At 54.8% G+C, this 8,526-nt stretch overlaps 25 non-coding genes across 25 annotated transcripts; all 25 read right to left on the reverse strand.

Moving 5' to 3' along the window:
• Window positions 1–312: 312 nt before the first annotated feature.
• Window positions 313–384, reverse strand: Trnae-cuc (transfer RNA glutamic acid (anticodon CUC)). The gene has a single exon. It is a non-coding gene; the product is annotated as a tRNA-Glu (tRNA).
• A 274-nt stretch (window positions 385–658) lies between these two features.
• On the reverse strand, window positions 659–740 carry Trnal-cag (transfer RNA leucine (anticodon CAG)). The gene has a single exon. It is a non-coding gene; the product is annotated as a tRNA-Leu (tRNA).
• Window positions 741–818: 78 nt separating this feature from the next.
• Trnal-aag (transfer RNA leucine (anticodon AAG)) lies at window positions 819–900 on the reverse strand. The gene has a single exon. It is a non-coding gene; the product is annotated as a tRNA-Leu (tRNA).
• Window positions 901–1,187: 287 nt separating this feature from the next.
• Trnah-gug (transfer RNA histidin (anticodon GUG)) lies at window positions 1,188–1,259 on the reverse strand. The gene has a single exon. It is a non-coding gene; the product is annotated as a tRNA-His (tRNA).
• A 382-nt stretch (window positions 1,260–1,641) lies between these two features.
• On the reverse strand, window positions 1,642–1,713 carry Trnae-cuc (transfer RNA glutamic acid (anticodon CUC)). The gene has a single exon. It is a non-coding gene; the product is annotated as a tRNA-Glu (tRNA).
• A 274-nt stretch (window positions 1,714–1,987) lies between these two features.
• Window positions 1,988–2,069, reverse strand: Trnal-cag (transfer RNA leucine (anticodon CAG)). The gene has a single exon. It is a non-coding gene; the product is annotated as a tRNA-Leu (tRNA).
• A 78-nt stretch (window positions 2,070–2,147) lies between these two features.
• Window positions 2,148–2,229, reverse strand: Trnal-aag (transfer RNA leucine (anticodon AAG)). The gene has a single exon. It is a non-coding gene; the product is annotated as a tRNA-Leu (tRNA).
• Window positions 2,230–2,516: 287 nt separating this feature from the next.
• Trnah-gug (transfer RNA histidin (anticodon GUG)) lies at window positions 2,517–2,588 on the reverse strand. The gene has a single exon. It is a non-coding gene; the product is annotated as a tRNA-His (tRNA).
• Window positions 2,589–2,970: 382 nt separating this feature from the next.
• On the reverse strand, window positions 2,971–3,042 carry Trnae-cuc (transfer RNA glutamic acid (anticodon CUC)). Its single transcript has one exon. It is a non-coding gene; the product is annotated as a tRNA-Glu (tRNA).
• A 274-nt stretch (window positions 3,043–3,316) lies between these two features.
• Trnal-cag (transfer RNA leucine (anticodon CAG)) lies at window positions 3,317–3,398 on the reverse strand. Its single transcript has one exon. It is a non-coding gene; the product is annotated as a tRNA-Leu (tRNA).
• Window positions 3,399–3,476: 78 nt separating this feature from the next.
• Trnal-aag (transfer RNA leucine (anticodon AAG)) lies at window positions 3,477–3,558 on the reverse strand. Its single transcript has one exon. It is a non-coding gene; the product is annotated as a tRNA-Leu (tRNA).
• A 286-nt stretch (window positions 3,559–3,844) lies between these two features.
• Trnah-gug (transfer RNA histidin (anticodon GUG)) lies at window positions 3,845–3,916 on the reverse strand. The gene has a single exon. It is a non-coding gene; the product is annotated as a tRNA-His (tRNA).
• A 381-nt stretch (window positions 3,917–4,297) lies between these two features.
• On the reverse strand, window positions 4,298–4,369 carry Trnae-cuc (transfer RNA glutamic acid (anticodon CUC)). Its single transcript has one exon. It is a non-coding gene; the product is annotated as a tRNA-Glu (tRNA).
• A 274-nt stretch (window positions 4,370–4,643) lies between these two features.
• Window positions 4,644–4,725, reverse strand: Trnal-cag (transfer RNA leucine (anticodon CAG)). The gene has a single exon. It is a non-coding gene; the product is annotated as a tRNA-Leu (tRNA).
• Window positions 4,726–4,803: 78 nt separating this feature from the next.
• Window positions 4,804–4,885, reverse strand: Trnal-aag (transfer RNA leucine (anticodon AAG)). The gene has a single exon. It is a non-coding gene; the product is annotated as a tRNA-Leu (tRNA).
• A 287-nt stretch (window positions 4,886–5,172) lies between these two features.
• Window positions 5,173–5,244, reverse strand: Trnah-gug (transfer RNA histidin (anticodon GUG)). Its single transcript has one exon. It is a non-coding gene; the product is annotated as a tRNA-His (tRNA).
• A 382-nt stretch (window positions 5,245–5,626) lies between these two features.
• Trnae-cuc (transfer RNA glutamic acid (anticodon CUC)) lies at window positions 5,627–5,697 on the reverse strand. The gene has a single exon. It is a non-coding gene; the product is annotated as a tRNA-Glu (tRNA).
• Window positions 5,698–5,971: 274 nt separating this feature from the next.
• Window positions 5,972–6,053, reverse strand: Trnal-cag (transfer RNA leucine (anticodon CAG)). The gene has a single exon. It is a non-coding gene; the product is annotated as a tRNA-Leu (tRNA).
• A 78-nt stretch (window positions 6,054–6,131) lies between these two features.
• Trnal-aag (transfer RNA leucine (anticodon AAG)) lies at window positions 6,132–6,213 on the reverse strand. The gene has a single exon. It is a non-coding gene; the product is annotated as a tRNA-Leu (tRNA).
• Window positions 6,214–6,500: 287 nt separating this feature from the next.
• On the reverse strand, window positions 6,501–6,572 carry Trnah-gug (transfer RNA histidin (anticodon GUG)). Its single transcript has one exon. It is a non-coding gene; the product is annotated as a tRNA-His (tRNA).
• Window positions 6,573–6,954: 382 nt separating this feature from the next.
• Trnae-cuc (transfer RNA glutamic acid (anticodon CUC)) lies at window positions 6,955–7,026 on the reverse strand. Its single transcript has one exon. It is a non-coding gene; the product is annotated as a tRNA-Glu (tRNA).
• A 274-nt stretch (window positions 7,027–7,300) lies between these two features.
• Window positions 7,301–7,382, reverse strand: Trnal-cag (transfer RNA leucine (anticodon CAG)). The gene has a single exon. It is a non-coding gene; the product is annotated as a tRNA-Leu (tRNA).
• Window positions 7,383–7,460: 78 nt separating this feature from the next.
• Window positions 7,461–7,542, reverse strand: Trnal-aag (transfer RNA leucine (anticodon AAG)). The gene has a single exon. It is a non-coding gene; the product is annotated as a tRNA-Leu (tRNA).
• Window positions 7,543–7,829: 287 nt separating this feature from the next.
• Trnah-gug (transfer RNA histidin (anticodon GUG)) lies at window positions 7,830–7,901 on the reverse strand. Its single transcript has one exon. It is a non-coding gene; the product is annotated as a tRNA-His (tRNA).
• Window positions 7,902–8,283: 382 nt separating this feature from the next.
• Window positions 8,284–8,355, reverse strand: Trnae-cuc (transfer RNA glutamic acid (anticodon CUC)). The gene has a single exon. It is a non-coding gene; the product is annotated as a tRNA-Glu (tRNA).
• Between the last annotated feature and the right edge of the window lie 171 nt (window positions 8,356–8,526).

Here is an 8,526-nt window from a genome sequence, read left to right on the forward strand (position 1 = left end):
CCACTGCGTCTCCCCACAGCTGTGTCAGACGCGGTCTCCATTATATGTATACTGGCAAACGAACGTGTCTGCGCTGTTAGGACACCAAGCAGTGTGGTTAGCTGCATTCAACCCCCGTGGCAATGTCTTGCAGTCCTCCAAGTCTGTTGACCACAGGTATGTGCCTCGATAAGAGGTGGACAGATGTCGCATCGCTCTCGCCGTCACTTGTCACGCCGAATCGTACTTAACGTAGTTTTCTGCAAGCGTCAGCGGAGCGTCAGTCGAGCTAAGTCGGGCCAAGTCGCATAAGAGGAGCAACAAAATGCGCATTTCCGGTACCGGGAATCGAACCCGGGCCTCCTGGGTGAGAGCCAGGTATCCTAGCCACTAGACCACACCGGACAACGGCACAAGGGCTCCTCCAGCGAACACAGCAAGCTATACGCACGCTACTTAACGACAACTGTAAAAATAGACGCTCCCACTTTGTACAACGGCATGCTCGGGACACATTTCGTGGAGACAAACGCCAGCCATCATGACACCAAACTGCCCCTGTGAATCATGTCGTTGCACCGCGCACTGTGCTGCGACAATTTAAGAAAGAGACGCTCACGGTTTGCTGCGCTGTTTCGTCGCGGGTAGTCAGTGCTCCGGCTTTCGAGACAGAAAACATTGGCAGCGGTGGGATTCGAACCCACGCCTCCGAGGAGACTGGTGCCTGAAACCAGCGCCTTAGACCGCTCGGCCACGCTACCGACGCCGCACGGCGGTCAGAGGAGCTGCGTTCTACCCCACGAGAAAACACCGCAATGGCACAAAAAACGAGAACAAATTGGCAGCGGTGGGATTCGAACCCACGCCTCCGAAGAGACTGGTGCCTTAAACCAGCGCCTTAGACCGCTCGGCCACGCTACCTTTGCCAGTGTTCTTCGCTTTTGTAGAAACAGTCCACGACACAGCTTCCTGTTCTGCTGCGACTGGCTGCTCATCCATTGCACCTCAAACAAATGCCTTCTTCGAATAGAGATTCACTACACAGGCAGCTGCCCGCGCTCTGGTGCGGCGGCATTACGTGTTGATAATGAATTGGTAGTGCCACCTGCAGCCTGCGGAACATGAGTGAAAAATCAAGAGGGCGCCGTGATTTCAAACACTGAGTCACAATCGTCACTGCAGCGACAGCAAGGCAAAAGTTTAAAAATTGCCGTGACCAGGATTCGAACCTGGGTTATTGCGGCCACAACGCAATGTCCTAACCACTAGACGATCACGGCCACGGAAGCACCGCCGACAGCAGTTCTCGCGACTGCAAGTGGCGATGAACAGCAAAGCTCGGCCCACACACCACTGCGTCTCCCCACAGCTGTGTCAGACGCGGTCTCCATTATATGTATACTGGCAAACGAACGTGTCTGCGCTGTTAGGACACCAAGCAGTGTGGTTAGCTGCATTCAACCCCCGTGGCAATGTCTTGCAGTCCTCCAAGTCTGTTGACCACAGGTATGTGCCTCGATAAGAGGTGGACAGATGTCGCATCGCTCTCGCCGTCACTTGTCACGCCGAATCGTACTTAACGTAGTTTTCTGCAAGCGTCAGCGGAGCGTCAGTCGAGCTAAGTCGGGCCAAGTCGCATAAGAGGAGCAACAAAATGCGCATTTCCGGTACCGGGAATCGAACCCGGGCCTCCTGGGTGAGAGCCAGGTATCCTAGCCACTAGACCACACCGGACAACGGCACAAGGGCTCCTCCAGCGAACACAGCAAGCTATACGCACGCTACTTAACGACAACTGTAAAAATAGACGCTCCCACTTTGTACAACGGCATGCTCGGGACACATTTCGTGGAGACAAACGCCAGCCATCATGACACCAAACTGCCCCTGTGAATCATGTCGTTGCACCGCGCACTGTGCTGCGACAATTTAAGAAAGAGACGCTCACGGTTTGCTGCGCTGTTTCGTCGCGGGTAGTCAGTGCTCCGGCTTTCGAGACAGAAAACATTGGCAGCGGTGGGATTCGAACCCACGCCTCCGAGGAGACTGGTGCCTGAAACCAGCGCCTTAGACCGCTCGGCCACGCTACCGACGCCGCACGGCGGTCAGAGGAGCTGCGTTCTACCCCACGAGAAAACACCGCAATGGCACAAAAAGCGAGAACAAATTGGCAGCGGTGGGATTCGAACCCACGCCTCCGAAGAGACTGGTGCCTTAAACCAGCGCCTTAGACCGCTCGGCCACGCTACCTTTGCCAGTGTTCTTCGCTTTTGTAGAAACAGTCCACGACACAGCTTCCTGTTCTGCTGCGACTGGCTGCTCATCCATTGCACCTCAAACAAATGCCTTCTTCGAATAGAGATTCACTACACAGGCAGCTGCCCGCGCTCTGGTGCGGCGGCATTACGTGTTGATAATGAATTGGTAGTGCCACCTGCAGCCTGCGGAACATGAGTGAAAAATCAAGAGGGCGCCGTGATTTCAAACACTGAGTCACAATCGTCACTGCAGCGACAGCAAGGCAAAAGTTTAAAAATTGCCGTGACCAGGATTCGAACCTGGGTTATTGCGGCCACAACGCAATGTCCTAACCACTAGACGATCACGGCCACGGAAGCACCGCCGACAGCAGTTCTCGCGACTGCAAGTGGCGATGAACAGCAAAGCTCGGCCCACACACCACTGCGTCTCCCCACAGCTGTGTCAGACGCGGTCTCCATTATATGTATACTGGCAAACGAACGTGTCTGCGCTGTTAGGACACCAAGCAGTGTGGTTAGCTGCATTCAACCCCCGTGGCAATGTCTTGCAGTCCTCCAAGTCTGTTGACCACAGGTATGTGCCTCGATAAGAGGTGGACAGATGTCGCATCGCTCTCGCCGTCACTTGTCACGCCGAATCGTACTTAACGTAGTTTTCTGCAAGCGTCAGCGGAGCGTCAGTCGAGCTAAGTCGGGCCAAGTCGCATAAGAGGAGCAACAAAATGCGCATTTCCGGTACCGGGAATCGAACCCGGGCCTCCTGGGTGAGAGCCAGGTATCCTAGCCACTAGACCACACCGGACAACGGCACAAGGGCTCCTCCAGCGAACACAGCAAGCTATACGCACGCTACTTAACGACAACTGTAAAAATAGACGCTCCCACTTTGTACAACGGCATGCTCGGGACACATTTCGTGGAGACAAACGCCAGCCATCATGACACCAAACTGCCCCTGTGAATCATGTCGTTGCACCGCGCACTGTGCTGCGACAATTTAAGAAAGAGACGCTCACGGTTTGCTGCGCTGTTTCGTCGCGGGTAGTCAGTGCTCCGGCTTTCGAGACAGAAAACATTGGCAGCGGTGGGATTCGAACCCACGCCTCCGAGGAGACTGGTGCCTGAAACCAGCGCCTTAGACCGCTCGGCCACGCTACCGACGCCGCACGGCGGTCAGAGGAGCTGCGTTCTACCCCACGAGAAAACACCGCAATGGCACAAAAAACGAGAACAAATTGGCAGCGGTGGGATTCGAACCCACGCCTCCGAAGAGACTGGTGCCTTAAACCAGCGCCTTAGACCGCTCGGCCACGCTACCTTTGCCAGTGTTCTTCGCTTTTGTAGAAACAGTCCACGACACAGCTTCCTGTTCTGCTGCGACTGGCTGCTCATCCATTGCACCTCAAACAAATGCCTTCTTCGAATAGAGATTCACTACACAGGCAGCTGCCCGCGCTCTGGTGCGGCGGCATTACGTGTTGATAATGAATTGGTAGTGCACCTGCAGCCTGCGGAACATGAGTGAAAAATCAAGAGGGCGCCGTGATTTCAAACACTGAGTCACAATCGTCACTGCAGCGACAGCAAGGCAAAAGTTTAAAAATTGCCGTGACCAGGATTCGAACCTGGGTTATTGCGGCCACAACGCAATGTCCTAACCACTAGACGATCACGGCCACGGAAGCACCGCCGACAGCAGTTCTCGCGACTGCAAGTGGCGATGAACAGCAAAGCTCGGCCCACACACCACTGCGTCTCCCCACAGCTGTGTCAGACGCGGTCTCCATTATATGTATACTGGCAAACGAACGTGTCTGCGCTGTTAGGACACCAAGCAGTGTGGTTAGCTGCATTCAACCCCCGTGGCAATGTCTTGCAGTCCTCCAAGTCTGTTGACCACAGGTATGTGCCTCGATAAGAGGTGGACAGATGTCGCATCGCTCTCGCCGTCACTTGTCACGCCGAATCGTACTTACGTAGTTTTCTGCAAGCGTCAGCGGAGCGTCAGTCGAGCTAAGTCGGGCCAAGTCGCATAAGAGGAGCAACAAAATGCGCATTTCCGGTACCGGGAATCGAACCCGGGCCTCCTGGGTGAGAGCCAGGTATCCTAGCCACTAGACCACACCGGACAACGGCACAAGGGCTCCTCCAGCGAACACAGCAAGCTATACGCACGCTACTTAACGACAACTGTAAAAATAGACGCTCCCACTTTGTACAACGGCATGCTCGGGACACATTTCGTGGAGACAAACGCCAGCCATCATGACACCAAACTGCCCCTGTGAATCATGTCGTTGCACCGCGCACTGTGCTGCGACAATTTAAGAAAGAGACGCTCACGGTTTGCTGCGCTGTTTCGTCGCGGGTAGTCAGTGCTCCGGCTTTCGAGACAGAAAACATTGGCAGCGGTGGGATTCGAACCCACGCCTCCGAGGAGACTGGTGCCTGAAACCAGCGCCTTAGACCGCTCGGCCACGCTACCGACGCCGCACGGCGGTCAGAGGAGCTGCGTTCTACCCCACGAGAAAACACCGCAATGGCACAAAAAACGAGAACAAATTGGCAGCGGTGGGATTCGAACCCACGCCTCCGAAGAGACTGGTGCCTTAAACCAGCGCCTTAGACCGCTCGGCCACGCTACCTTTGCCAGTGTTCTTCGCTTTTGTAGAAACAGTCCACGACACAGCTTCCTGTTCTGCTGCGACTGGCTGCTCATCCATTGCACCTCAAACAAATGCCTTCTTCGAATAGAGATTCACTACACAGGCAGCTGCCCGCGCTCTGGTGCGGCGGCATTACGTGTTGATAATGAATTGGTAGTGCCACCTGCAGCCTGCGGAACATGAGTGAAAAATCAAGAGGGCGCCGTGATTTCAAACACTGAGTCACAATCGTCACTGCAGCGACAGCAAGGCAAAAGTTTAAAAATTGCCGTGACCAGGATTCGAACCTGGGTTATTGCGGCCACAACGCAATGTCCTAACCACTAGACGATCACGGCCACGGAAGCACCGCCGACAGCAGTTCTCGCGACTGCAAGTGGCGATGAACAGCAAAGCTCGGCCCACACACCACTGCGTCTCCCCACAGCTGTGTCAGACGCGGTCTCCATTATATGTATACTGGCAAACGAACGTGTCTGCGCTGTTAGGACACCAAGCAGTGTGGTTAGCTGCATTCAACCCCCGTGGCAATGTCTTGCAGTCCTCCAAGTCTGTTGACCACAGGTATGTGCCTCGATAAGAGGTGGACAGATGTCGCATCGCTCTCGCCGTCACTTGTCACGCCGAATCGTACTTAACGTAGTTTTCTGCAAGCGTCAGCGGAGCGTCAGTCGAGCTAAGTCGGGCCAAGTCGCATAAGAGGAGCAACAAAATGCGCATTTCCGGTACCGGGAATCGAACCCGGCCTCCTGGGTGAGAGCCAGGTATCCTAGCCACTAGACCACACCGGACAACGGCACAAGGGCTCCTCCAGCGAACACAGCAAGCTATACGCACGCTACTTAACGACAACTGTAAAAATAGACGCTCCCACTTTGTACAACGGCATGCTCGGGACACATTTCGTGGAGACAAACGCCAGCCATCATGACACCAAACTGCCCCTGTGAATCATGTCGTTGCACCGCGCACTGTGCTGCGACAATTTAAGAAAGAGACGCTCACGGTTTGCTGCGCTGTTTCGTCGCGGGTAGTCAGTGCTCCGGCTTTCGAGACAGAAAACATTGGCAGCGGTGGGATTCGAACCCACGCCTCCGAGGAGACTGGTGCCTGAAACCAGCGCCTTAGACCGCTCGGCCACGCTACCGACGCCGCACGGCGGTCAGAGGAGCTGCGTTCTACCCCACGAGAAAACACCGCAATGGCACAAAAAGCGAGAACAAATTGGCAGCGGTGGGATTCGAACCCACGCCTCCGAAGAGACTGGTGCCTTAAACCAGCGCCTTAGACCGCTCGGCCACGCTACCTTTGCCAGTGTTCTTCGCTTTTGTAGAAACAGTCCACGACACAGCTTCCTGTTCTGCTGCGACTGGCTGCTCATCCATTGCACCTCAAACAAATGCCTTCTTCGAATAGAGATTCACTACACAGGCAGCTGCCCGCGCTCTGGTGCGGCGGCATTACGTGTTGATAATGAATTGGTAGTGCCACCTGCAGCCTGCGGAACATGAGTGAAAAATCAAGAGGGCGCCGTGATTTCAAACACTGAGTCACAATCGTCACTGCAGCGACAGCAAGGCAAAAGTTTAAAAATTGCCGTGACCAGGATTCGAACCTGGGTTATTGCGGCCACAACGCAATGTCCTAACCACTAGACGATCACGGCCACGGAAGCACCGCCGACAGCAGTTCTCGCGACTGCAAGTGGCGATGAACAGCAAAGCTCGGCCCACACACCACTGCGTCTCCCCACAGCTGTGTCAGACGCGGTCTCCATTATATGTATACTGGCAAACGAACGTGTCTGCGCTGTTAGGACACCAAGCAGTGTGGTTAGCTGCATTCAACCCCCGTGGCAATGTCTTGCAGTCCTCCAAGTCTGTTGACCACAGGTATGTGCCTCGATAAGAGGTGGACAGATGTCGCATCGCTCTCGCCGTCACTTGTCACGCCGAATCGTACTTAACGTAGTTTTCTGCAAGCGTCAGCGGAGCGTCAGTCGAGCTAAGTCGGGCCAAGTCGCATAAGAGGAGCAACAAAATGCGCATTTCCGGTACCGGGAATCGAACCCGGGCCTCCTGGGTGAGAGCCAGGTATCCTAGCCACTAGACCACACCGGACAACGGCACAAGGGCTCCTCCAGCGAACACAGCAAGCTATACGCACGCTACTTAACGACAACTGTAAAAATAGACGCTCCCACTTTGTACAACGGCATGCTCGGGACACATTTCGTGGAGACAAACGCCAGCCATCATGACACCAAACTGCCCCTGTGAATCATGTCGTTGCACCGCGCACTGTGCTGCGACAATTTAAGAAAGAGACGCTCACGGTTTGCTGCGCTGTTTCGTCGCGGGTAGTCAGTGCTCCGGCTTTCGAGACAGAAAACATTGGCAGCGGTGGGATTCGAACCCACGCCTCCGAGGAGACTGGTGCCTGAAACCAGCGCCTTAGACCGCTCGGCCACGCTACCGACGCCGCACGGCGGTCAGAGGAGCTGCGTTCTACCCCACGAGAAAACACCGCAATGGCACAAAAAACGAGAACAAATTGGCAGCGGTGGGATTCGAACCCACGCCTCCGAAGAGACTGGTGCCTTAAACCAGCGCCTTAGACCGCTCGGCCACGCTACCTTTGCCAGTGTTCTTCGCTTTTGTAGAAACAGTCCACGACACAGCTTCCTGTTCTGCTGCGACTGGCTGCTCATCCATTGCACCTCAAACAAATGCCTTCTTCGAATAGAGATTCACTACACAGGCAGCTGCCCGCGCTCTGGTGCGGCGGCATTACGTGTTGATAATGAATTGGTAGTGCCACCTGCAGCCTGCGGAACATGAGTGAAAAATCAAGAGGGCGCCGTGATTTCAAACACTGAGTCACAATCGTCACTGCAGCGACAGCAAGGCAAAAGTTTAAAAATTGCCGTGACCAGGATTCGAACCTGGGTTATTGCGGCCACAACGCAATGTCCTAACCACTAGACGATCACGGCCACGGAAGCACCGCCGACAGCAGTTCTCGCGACTGCAAGTGGCGATGAACAGCAAAGCTCGGCCCACACACCACTGCGTCTCCCCACAGCTGTGTCAGACGCGGTCTCCATTATATGTATACTGGCAAACGAACGTGTCTGCGCTGTTAGGACACCAAGCAGTGTGGTTAGCTGCATTCAACCCCCGTGGCAATGTCTTGCAGTCCTCCAAGTCTGTTGACCACAGGTATGTGCCTCGATAAGAGGTGGACAGATGTCGCATCGCTCTCGCCGTCACTTGTCACGCCGAATCGTACTTAACGTAGTTTTCTGCAAGCGTCAGCGGAGCGTCAGTCGAGCTAAGTCGGGCCAAGTCGCATAAGAGGAGCAACAAAATGCGCATTTCCGGTACCGGGAATCGAACCCGGGCCTCCTGGGTGAGAGCCAGGTATCCTAGCCACTAGACCACACCGGACAACGGCACAAGGGCTCCTCCAGCGAACACAGCAAGCTATACGCACGCTACTTAACGACAACTGTAAAAATAGACGCTCCCACTTTGTACAACGGCATGCTCGGGACACATTTCGTGGAGACAAACGCCAGCCATCATGACACCAAACTGCCCCTGTGAATCATGTCGTTG

Source organism: Schistocerca cancellata, unplaced genomic scaffold, assembly GCF_023864275.1.
Source record: "Schistocerca cancellata isolate TAMUIC-IGC-003103 unplaced genomic scaffold, iqSchCanc2.1 HiC_scaffold_451, whole genome shotgun sequence".
In the NCBI taxonomy this organism is placed as follows: Eukaryota; Metazoa; Arthropoda; class Insecta; order Orthoptera; family Acrididae; genus Schistocerca; species Schistocerca cancellata.